Raw genomic sequence first — 11,520 nt, forward strand, 5'->3', positions numbered from 1 at the left:
CCTAAACTGGGATGTGGTACAGCCCTGTAGGCAAAAAGCAACTGCTGCAACATTAGGTCCCAATCACTGAAGTGTTCATTTACGAGTTTACATATCATGGCCCCCAAAGTTCCGTTAAACCTCTCCACCAGGCCATTGGTTTGATGGTGGTAAGGGATGGCAACCAAGTGATTCACCCCATGAGCTTCCCACAGATTTTTCATGGTCCCTTCCAGGAAAATTAATTCCCGCATCTGTAAGGATGTCAGAGGGCCAACCTACCCTGGCAAAAATGTCTGTTAAGGCCTGGCACACAGTCTTAGCCTTGGTGTTGCTTAGAGCTACTGCTTCCGGCCATCGGGTAGTAAAGTCCACGAAAGTCAGTATGTACTGCTTTCCTCTGGGGGTCTTTTTTGGGAAAGGACCCAGAATATCTGCAGCTACTTGCTGAAATGGGACCTCAATTATGGGGAGTGGCTGGAGAGGGGCTTTGACCTGGTCTTGGGGCTTTCCCACTCTTTGGCACACCTCACAAGACTGGACATAATTAGCAACGTCCTTGCCCATCCCCTCCCAGTGGAAGGACTTCCTCAACCTGTCTTTGGTTCTGTTCACCCCAGAATGGCCACTGGGATGATCATGGGCTAAGCTTAAGAGCTTTCCCCGGTACTTAGTTGGAACTACCAACTGTTTTTGAGGATGCCAGTCTCCCTGGTGTCCACCAGAAAGAGTCTCCTTGTATTAAAAGTCCTTGTTCTACAACAAACGGATTGATTAGAAGAGCTGAGAGGCGGTGGGGTGCTCCGTGCTGCCACCCAAGCTTTCTGAAGGCTGTCATCTACTTCCTGCTCAGTCTGGAACTGTTCCCTTGAGGCTGGAGACACCAGTTCCTCCTTAGACTTTGGACTTGGGCTTGGTCCCTCTGGAAGCGATGTAAGTGATGGGGTTGTTTTCATTGATGGTGAACCGCTTTCCGCTGGTGAACTATGCAATATTTCAGGCTCTGGCTGAGCCTCTTGGGTAGGGTTGTCTGCTGCTTCTGCCAGTTCAGGCCTGCTGGCGCCCTCTGGCGTTGGAGTGGTAGATGGGTTTGCAAGCGCCGGTGTCAGTGCTGGCAACAGTTCTGGTGCTGGTTGCTTTTCCAGTTCCGGTTCTGGGACTGGATGCACTGTGGCTGTTGCAGTCATTGGCAGGGGATCCGGGTCCACCACCTCTGTCTGGGTCTCTGGTAACACAGATGGGGCACTTGTGGACGGCTCAGGAACAGGGATGGGTCTGGAAGCTTGCCTGGCTTGGCTGCGTGTAACCATTCCCACCCTCTTGGCCCACTTCACCTGGTTGGCCAAGTCTTCCCTCAGTAGCATGGGGATGGGATAATTGTTATAGACTGCATTGCTGACCAGCCTTTGTACTAGACAGGCAGTTCAGCTGTAGGCAAGTTTACAGATTTTGACATGAATGGGTAAATTGTCACTTGGGCCTCTGGGTTGATGAATTTGGGGTCCACTAAGGATTGGTGGATAGCTGACACTTGTGCCCCCATGTCTGTCCATGCAATAACATTCTTTCCACCCACTCTCAAGGTTTCCCTTTGCCCTGAGTGTATTTGAGAGGCATCTGGGCCTGGGGATCTTTGGTGTGATGGTGGTGTAATGAACTGCACTCGGTTGGAGTTCTTGGGGCAGTTGGCCTTTATATGTCCCAGTTCATTACATTTAAAACATCGCCCAGCTGACTGGTCACTGGGTCGAGGTGGATTGCTGGAGACTGATGAGGTGGGACAATAGGGTGTCTGGGTCTTTCCTTGGGTTGTAGGTGGGGTCTTGGGTTGCCTTCGGTGATAGAGTTTATTTTCGGTTTGCCCCCTGTGATATTCGCTCCTCTTGCTACTAGCTTTTTTCTTTTCTGCCACTTCCAGCCATCTGGCTCCAATCTCCCCTGCCTCGATTACAGTTTTGGGCTTCCCATCTAGGATGTACCATTCTATTTCCTCAGGAACACCCTCTAAGAACTGTTCCATTTGCATTAGGAGGGACAGCTCTTCCAGAGAGTTAACATTTGCTCCTGATATCCAGGCATTCCAATTCTTTCCAATGTGGTAGGTGTGTCGGGTAAATGACACATCTGGTTTCCACCTTAGGGCTCTGAACCACCAACGGGTATGCTCAGGTGTTAGCCCCATTCTGATTCTGGCCTTGGTTTGAAAAAGTTTATAATAGTTCATGTGTTCCTTAGGCATTTCAGCCACCACCTCTGCTAAGGGTCCACTGAGCTGTGGCCTCAGCTCTATTATGTACTGGTCTGTAGAGATGTTGTACCCATGGCAGGTCCTTTCAAAATTTTCCAAGAAGGCCTCAGTATCATCACCTGCCTTGTAGGTGGGGAATTTTCTGGGATGGGGAACAGTACCTGGAGAAGGGTTGTTAGGGTTGGCTGGTACATCCGGCTTAATCTTTGCTAATTCCAGGGTCTGCTGTTGGGCCTCCCTCTGGAGCTCCAAAGCCCTCTGGTGGGCAGCCTCTTTGGCTTGTTCTTCGATTTCTTTCATCTCCAGCTTTCTCCTGTGGTCAGCCTCTTTGGCTTTTTCTTCTGTGTCCAGCCTAGCCATTTCCTGTTTAACTGCTTTCTTGGCACTCATTTTTCTGCTTTCTTGTGCTGGCCACACTACCTCTGCAGCCTACTGACTGAGATGCTTCAACTCAGGCTGCTTAGTTAACAGAGATTTTCTAACTAGAATTTTGGAACATGAAAGACTGATTTAGAAAGATTGGGAAAGCCTGGGTGTACGTCTGGTCCCTCTTAGTCCCAAGAGCGAACAACACAAAAAGCACAAACAAAGACTTCCCTCTACCAAGATTTGAAAGTATCTTGTCCCCCTATTGGTCCCCTGGTCAGATGTCAGCCAGGTTCACTGAGCTTTTTAACCCTTTACAGGTTAGAGACATTAACCCTTAACCATCTGTTTATGACAACCCCATACTGCCAAGTGGTCTGTCACTGGCACAGAGCTTATTTACTGAGCACTTGGGTAAGGGAAAGGCCTGGAAAACAGGAAGCGTGGAGATCTATTAAAAAAAGTCCTCAGATCTCTAGGTACAAAGCCCTATAAACACCCTAGATGGAGCTGTTTTTCTCTGGGCTTGCAGCTACTGTCAGGCCTATGTCATGCTATGGGCTGTTCTGCCGGCAACTCTCTTGTCACCTCTGCTCTCCTGGGAGTGGAACAGAGGGAGCTGGATTACTTGCTTCCCAAACTGCCGGTGGAACAGTAGCTCCATTGGGGTCTCTGTCACATGAGTTCGCGGTCTCTGGAAGTCCCTGAGGGAAACTCAAGTCAAACACAGCAGCACAGCTTTGCTCCATGTGTTGGTTCTGTCAGGTCTGTGTTCCAGCCAGTTCTGCCTTGAATCGTGTACATACTGCCCATAGCTTGAGCACCACATATCAAAGCTGGGAATAAAGTCCCTGGAGTCTGTGACAGCAACAAAAATAATTCAACTATTTTTCCTGTGCTAATAAGTCTCCTTTCCGTTTGCCAAAGGCGCCACTCAGCTCTAGGCACTCCAACCTCATTTAAAAGCTACAGTTCCTATAAAATCAAGGACTGAAATAGCTCAACCCCATTCCCACCCCACCCCACCCCACATCCATGCCCACTGGCCAGCTGAACTGCAACTGAAACCTCCATGTATCTCAATCCTCCCCTAACAGCAAGGACAATACATGGCCCTTGCAGCATACCCTAACGATCCACTGACTCAAGCTATTTTGGGGTAGGAGGGAGTGAATTCCAAAGTCAAGGGCTCCTTGCAAAACATATCCTGCCACCAGTCTCCCTTCCCCCACTTTTTAAACCAGGCAGTGCTTAATTTGTAATGACAGAGGTGCTGGGGCTCAAGTCATTTTTTTCATGCATAAAGCCCAGAGGTGTCGGGGTTATGAACTGCCAAACCTAGAGGTGCCGAGGCTCAAACCCAGCACAAAGTAAACGCTGAACCCAGGAGCTGAGAACTTGAGCACCTCTGCTGACTGTAACTGTGGCCATAACACAGAGCCAAAAAAGCAAGATTGTCACAGTTGTGGTGTAAGGATAATGTTTCCCAGTGGAAGAATACAGAAAAAACTTGGAGGGGAGAGAAGAAAAAGAGTCCATCTGATGCAAGGGGCTTGGGTCTGACTCTGTCCATGAACAGCACCTAGTAATAGGATCAGGAAATGGGTAGTTGACCCAGCTCTTGTTCCCTCCAGGCTAAACAGGAACAATTGCTACCCGTTAATCCCAGAATCCCTTTACTGAATCATCCAGCAATAAGTGACGATGGCCAAGTTTCCAGAACATTTAACTGCCTGGAAGTGCTAGAAACAGCCTGCCACCCCTGTCTGGGCACACTGGACTTCCACCTCCACTGGTTCTAGGAGGTAAGCCAGTACGACCTTGTCTTGTTCCCAGCAGAAGGAGCAGCTTCAATTAACTTAACTGGATGATAAGGATCATTGCTGTTGACAGTAAACTGGCTTGTCTGTTTGCAAATAGCAACTGTCAATTTTTTCTGCCTGCTCTTTAACCTTGAAACCTCATTTCAGTGGGTGGGGAAGGGGGAGATGAGCTAGGGATCAGATTTATACAGCAGCTATGACTGGAGCCCTTACCCTGTCCACCCCAAGCAGCGGATTGACAGAGTAAAAGGGGAGGGAGGTGTTTTCTGCAGCCCAGAACAACAGCAGGAATCCTGCTGCTTGCCAGTACCTGCGCTGGGCTGTGCATCATCTTTGCTGATTGAAACTGTGGCACTAATACATAGTTTCATGAATGATTTTGTAGACTGTGCAGTTTCTCTGGCTGATCCCTTCCCGAGAACCAGGCAAATCTATCTCAGAGTAGCAAAAGTGGACCATGGTCCAACACGCCCAGCCTGTGCTTTCCTCGGGAATGTTCAGTGTGTTGCAGGCCAGGAGCGAGCTTGGGGTGGCAGCCATGCTGGAATAGCAGAGGGTGCTGCAGGTCAGCACTGAGGTAACAGCAGACTGGGGCACTGGGGGAGATGGCCGCAGGGTAAAAGCATAGGAAGTGCACCAGCAATTATACAGCATGCAGGAAGTGTGAGCAGGAAACTTGCACAGTGCTTGTCCCATCCATGCCCCCTTCCTGAGTTCCAGCCAATGCAATCTCACTCATTTTTACAAGCATGAAGTGTGTCCACAAAACATTAAGGAAAACATTTAATCTAATGTATTTTGCAGTGCCATATTTTTGCTCCAAGTCAAATAAATGATGAGCCTGTTTAGACCAATTCTGTTAAGTGGAAGTGAGTTAAATAAAAACACAAACCTGTGACTGGGAAATGACCGATTTCTCAGAGTAAAATGAAACTGGAGAAGCCTAGGACTGAGCCTGATTCAGAGGGGAAGGAAGAGGCTGAGAGGAAGGAATGTAAAATCCAGGCTACCTCGAGTGGGAAACTCCTGCCTTGCTGAATACTGTATAACTGAACTATTAAAGAAAGAAGGTAAGTAAACTAGTGTTGTGCACAGCTGTATGGAAGACCTAGGTCAGTCTCCTGGTCCTGGGAGATAGGACTGAACTAGGATACTTAATGGGTGGGTACTACTAATATATTTTAAGGTTAAAACAAAATTCCATCTTCTGCTTGGCCCTCAAGTGAGTATGTGGTTGGTTCAAATTCTTCCAGAGCCAATTTTCAATTAATTTGCAAGCCCTATACAGCAGAGGCGTAGCCTATCTCATCACTGGGTCTCTTGTACCTTGGCACAGCCCTAATTCCAACCCAAATGCTGGCACTGAAAACATTCACAGCTGCCATCTGCAAAGATGGTAATGAATCAGGAGTTAAACTGTGCAGCTGTCCCCTTGCAAATGAGACGTGGCTGCCACCCTATGCATCCGCAGTGAAGAAGCTGCCACAAGATTGCTCAGCTGCCTGAAGGCCCACTAATGAATGATGCAGCTGCCATGGCACTTGTTTGGCACAGACCCATTGTGGATGGATTACATCGGCTGAATAGTACCACTGAGCCATGCACTGACCTCTCCCAATAATTATTGGGGCCCTTATTAAGACCAGTAGGAAACATTACAGAGAAACCATGTATCCCTGTTGCACGCCAGGAGGCATTGGTGGCCTGGGGGAGATGGCTGAATATATTATTCAGTGGGCTCTGTCTCTTTGTTAACACATCGCTGGCATGATGGCCTAGACACTGATACTGTGGGGAGGTCCATTGCTTGACTCCCCTCTCTGGAGTGCTACGCTACCTCTGCACCTTAACCATCTGGGCAGGTAAATCACAGCCTGCCTGGCAAATGAAAGCAGGCCGACCTCACCTTTTATCAGTCTATCCTGCCTAATCTTTGGGGTTCCTTTGCCCTTGTTCCCATCACTGTGATATTTGAGGGCTTCCCACATTAGAGCTGCAGTGCAAAGTCCACAGGAGCCTTTGTGGATGCTTCTTTTCCCCTTGCTACAGGAGGCTCCGCTTGGGGAGTGTGTGTGTTTATATAAACACACAAATACACTTTTCTAGAAATTAGATGCAAAAAGCCATTTTCAAAGTTTGTCAGAATTGCAGAGTCAGGTACTGGAGTTAGGCAATGCACCAAATGTTAAGGTTGCCCATGCACCCTTTGTGCAAGTACATTATGGTAATGGCAGTCTTTGAGGACATGGTCACATACTATTTTTTGCACGGGCCCCTGCCCCACTCAGTGCATGGTTCTCCATTGTTCAAGTTGAGAGGCAGAGATAAAGCATAGGAACCTATGGCTCCGCAGAGCTCTTGTCCTGCTCATAGCAGCTTTAGGGAGGTCTGACATCTGTGTGAAACATGAACGTCCCCTACATTGGTGCGGAGTCCCATCACACTCCAGTACAGGTGATACAAATATTTCCCTTACAAAAAAGGCACCGAATTAAAATACTGCCTCGGCAGCTGTCAATCAAGGTAGCCACCCCTTCTTCTGCGTCCCTTAGAATAAAGAGGCCAGTAGTGTTGCAGCTTCTCTCTGACATGTTTCTGGGCAGGTGCTGCTGTGTGCCATCGGCTTTGTTTTCTTATAGATCTCCTATGGCGGCTCTGCCACCCTCACCCTGTCTATGTCCCTCGCTCTCTGCCTGACACACGACTACTTGGCCACATAAGGTAAATGTCTGGCTCTTAATGTTATGTCAATATCAATGCTAATGGGAGTCACACAAGAGCATTGAGCAGTGTAGAGGCTGAATGGAAGGATTTTGACAATCAGGCATCCAAGGAGCTAATATTGAGTGAGCCCCAAAAGCCTGGAAAGGCTGACATGTGACAAAGCAGGCAGGGGAGTGCCTAAGAGAGCGCTCACTTTGATTTCTGTGGCAGTTCTGATTGAGTAAGGACTGCAGGGTTTTGCCTCTGACTAACCCTTTAGCAACTTATCACTACTACAGTCTCTCCAGCGTGTTGTGCTCTTACCTTACAGTTTGGATACTTCGTGGCTTGGAGGTACGTTTTCAGGCCCCCAGCTAGTTAAGCCATCTGTTTTTGTAGGCATGATTGACCAATGTTTTTTCTTTTGTGCAGTAGAGAGGAGTAGATACACAAACCTTAAATGACTGCATAGCTTGGAGAAATGAGGCAGTGACAGCAAACTGTAGAAGTGCTTCCAAAGTATCATGGAAATAAATTCTTCAGTTAATTATTCAAAAATAAATAAATACAATAAAAGGTGGGGAGGGAATCTCCCTAAAAGCAGTGGCTCTTGTCAGCCTTGTGAAGTATAGAAGGAATTATAATGTGGAAATTTGCAGTATTGCACAGTGGCTGCAACTTTATTCAATTTGAGGATGACCTGATGTTCCTGGCCTCAATTTTTGATTATATTTTTTTGGTTCATGATCATCTGCAGCACCAGATTCCCTGAGCTCCTTGCAAGCTCGTGTTAGTTGGAAAGATAGCTGGGGGGAAGGGGAATAAAATCTTTTCTTTGACTGGCTCGAGTAAGAAAGATTCATCATTTCAAAGGCCACAACTTTGTGTTTATTCCAGTCCCCGTGCTCTTCACAAAGCCCCGGGCCATCCTGCTGCCTAGCTGAATAGTTCTGATCTAACTTCAAAAACTCCTTGCTGTGGGCTGGATTTGGTTCTGTTGCATCCATATGCAGGAGTAAAGCTAGTATTGAGCCCCATATGTCAAAAATCTGTGTCAGCTATTTTTTTTTGATAGGTGCTGTAAAGCTTTCCAAACAAGTAATAGATCTTAGGCCCTGAACTATCCTCTGCCCTAAGCCTGCTTTCCGAGCTTATAGTTTAGATTCTGGTTCAGCAAGTGAAAAATGGCACATCCACTATGTCTACTGTGAATGTCTTCTGTATACCCAAGATGCAGAATGGATCTTGAATATTTTTTTAAATGGAAATGCATTTTTGGATTCTGTTTGCATTGTTACAGGTCAGAAACATTTGAAATGCAGAAGGCAAATTGTTTGGGCTCCCTTTCATTCCTGCTTTGTATTGTGAGGGGAAAAATTCCCATTATGGAAGCTGATTAGTTATTTGGCAGTATTTTTAATCAGGCTGAACCTGACGGAAGTAGAACATAGCTTGAGCAAAGTAGAATGCAGCCTGAGGGGAGCTGGGGAGCTCCAAATGCAGCACTAGCTGGTTAAGCTGTGATTCTCTGCTTGGTAGAGCAGTTCAGACTGATAAAATATATAAAGTGAAAAACTGAAAATAAGAGACAAACCACAATGTTGTTCTTGCAGAAAAGCTAAACTAAACAAACCCCACATCTTCTCTGATTATAGCTTTTTTGTTTGTTTTGAGTGTTTGTTTCCTTTAAAGGAACATTGTGTGAGTTCTTGTGTGTCAACTACTGGAACTAGGAAAATAGAAAATGTATTTATGGAGAGGGAGGTACAAGAAAAGAAGTTGGGTTGACTACTAGGAAAACAGGACCAGGAGAGGTACAAACTGTGAGTGTTTCTATATGTATATATAAAAGCTCATTAAAGAAAATCCCTACTTTGAAAGTACTTTGTAAGGGTTGCAAAGTGGAACATGCCTGATTGGCCCAGGCAGGCTATTTAAGGCCTAGAGAAAACAGCTGGAGGCTGTCTGTGCAACTAGGTGGATCCCTGACTTACTGCTATAAACAGATCCTTCAGTGCCCTCCTGGTACTTGGTCTTGCTCTTGGTCCTGGTTCCTGGTCTCCTGCGCTGCTCCTGATGCCTCGTCCTGCCTCTTTTCTGCTAATCCTACTTGGCTGGTTCACTTGGCTCTGACCTGGACATCAATCTTGACACCAAGCTGTGCTGATGGTGTGTCACTGATATGGACTACTGCTTCTGGCCTGGGCCCTCTAGACTGAACTCCGATCACATTATGGTGTCCCCTCCAACCGAGGCCCACCCTTGACCCCACGCCTTGTATCTGGGGTGTTGACACATGATCACATACTACTTGTTTCCAAGGGCTTTTTTTCTTTTTTTTTTTTTAATTTTAATTGAAAAATGGGAAAACAAAGAAATTCTCCTGAGTGTAACTAATTGCTAGGCAGTAGTAGGACACTGGGTGTCAAGATTGCTGGGTTGTAGTCCTGGGAGGCAGCTTTTCACTTCCAGCTGTGGTAATTTGTTAGCCTTACTGCTGTGCTGATCACTGGCACAAGAAAAAGTACATTGAGGTCTATGAATATGAAGTCCTGTCCTTAGCCCGGATAACAGGAGGAAAAGCCTGTAAATGCAGAGAATTCATCTATTAAATTTCTAACTTTGCCTTTGCAAGCATCTGGGGGGGTTCACTTTCAAAGGGAAACATAAACAAACTGTAACTCATGCAAAGGAACTATTTTTGTTACAGGCAGCTCTGTTCTTTCAGCTATATCCCTTTCCGTCAGGGTGGCAGCTGTTCTAACACACATTCTCTCTGTGTCACCAATTCTCCTAGGCTGTAATGCTGGGTGCTATTAGGGTACATCCACACTACCCGCCAGATCAGCGGGTAGCGATTGATCTATCAGGGATCGATTTATTGTGTCTCATCTAAACGCGATAAATCGATCCCTGCCGCACTCCCCGTCGACTCCAGAACTCCACCAGGGCAAGAGGCGGAAGCGGAGTCGACGGCGGAGCCGCGGCCGTCGATCCTACGCTGTGAGGATGAGAGGGAAGTCAAAATAAGATATGTCGACTTCAGCTACGGTATTCTCGTAGCTGAAGTTGTATATCTTAAATTGACCTCCTCCCCACCACCTGCAGTGTAGACCAGCCCTTAGATTCTGGTTATGAAGAGGGCCTTAAGCATTAAGTTTGACCACGTGAAGGATGTATTTATCTGACCCCATCTGTAAAGAGTTTCTCTCTGCCTCTAGCTGATAATGTTTCAGAAGAGCAGGTGTAAATAACATGAATACAAATGGAAGTGGCACACACTGCTACATCTCCCGTGGGTGCTCTGGGGATGCATCTTCCCTGAAGCATCATCATTTTTTAATGATGATCATAGTGACAAGCTTCTTCTCCTCATCCCCAGAAAGAATCCAATTCCTTTAACCCTTGGTACGTATGTCTCAGAACAGGGCCCGGCAGAATGAGCTTCTGTCTTTACACCCTCAGAACAGGACCTGGGGTGAGGGTGAGGTGGGAACACTGTTCAGTGGGATGGGTAAGGTTGATCGTGTTTTTGCTGTGACTATCTCTCCTTTTTGTAATGTGACATAGAGAAGGAATGCGTTGTTCCCTGAAGAGCAGTGAGTTTTCCTTTGAAGTGCCTTATCTTTAACTTGGCCTTTCACTTATATTGTAAAGAGGAGCTGAGTGTATTGGTGTGTGAGAGTTAAACAGCAACTGACAAAAGCCGAAGCCCACCCGTTCCCAGATCCCCTGTCAATTCTGTTCCAGATTCATTCTCAAGGGAAACCTCCCAAATGGATCCATGGATGAAGTCACCTAATGAATATTCATTGTTGTTTGCAGTGTTGTTGAAGCTGTGTTAGTCCCAGGATATTAGACAGATAAGGTAGGTGAGCGTGACGTACCAGCGTACAGTTCAGACCAGTGGGAGGCAGGGAGGAGTCTGTGTCACCACTGCCCTGCAACCCTGGATGCCTTACAATGCCTTGTTGAAGTAGCTCCCACCTAGGTTGTTCACAGACAGCCAAACAGCATGTCAACCACACCCTGAGTGTCTGTGTGCAACTGAAGCCTGCCAGTTACACCCTGGCTCTCACCAGCCTTGGTTAAAGTGCAGCGTGACCTCAATACGCCCCCAGTCCTGGATTTCCCCCCAGAAATGTATGTCCTGTACTTCTCAGCCCTCTCGTGGATTGTACAAATATATTAAATCTGTTATTCCTTTAAGGGGAAAATGTACCACCTTATTATCTTAAATAGAGTTACCCAGACATTTCAGTTTAAACACACTGGATTAGATCAAGCAATAAAACTAGTTTATTAACTAAAAAGAGAGATTTAAAGTGAGTACAAGTAATGAGTCATAAAAGTCAGAAATGATTACAAGAAAAAGAAAGAAAATACCTACTAGTGCCTAAC

This window comes from Gopherus evgoodei, chromosome 7 (genome assembly GCF_007399415.2).
Source record: "Gopherus evgoodei ecotype Sinaloan lineage chromosome 7, rGopEvg1_v1.p, whole genome shotgun sequence".
NCBI lineage: Eukaryota > Metazoa > Chordata > Testudines > Testudinidae > Gopherus > Gopherus evgoodei.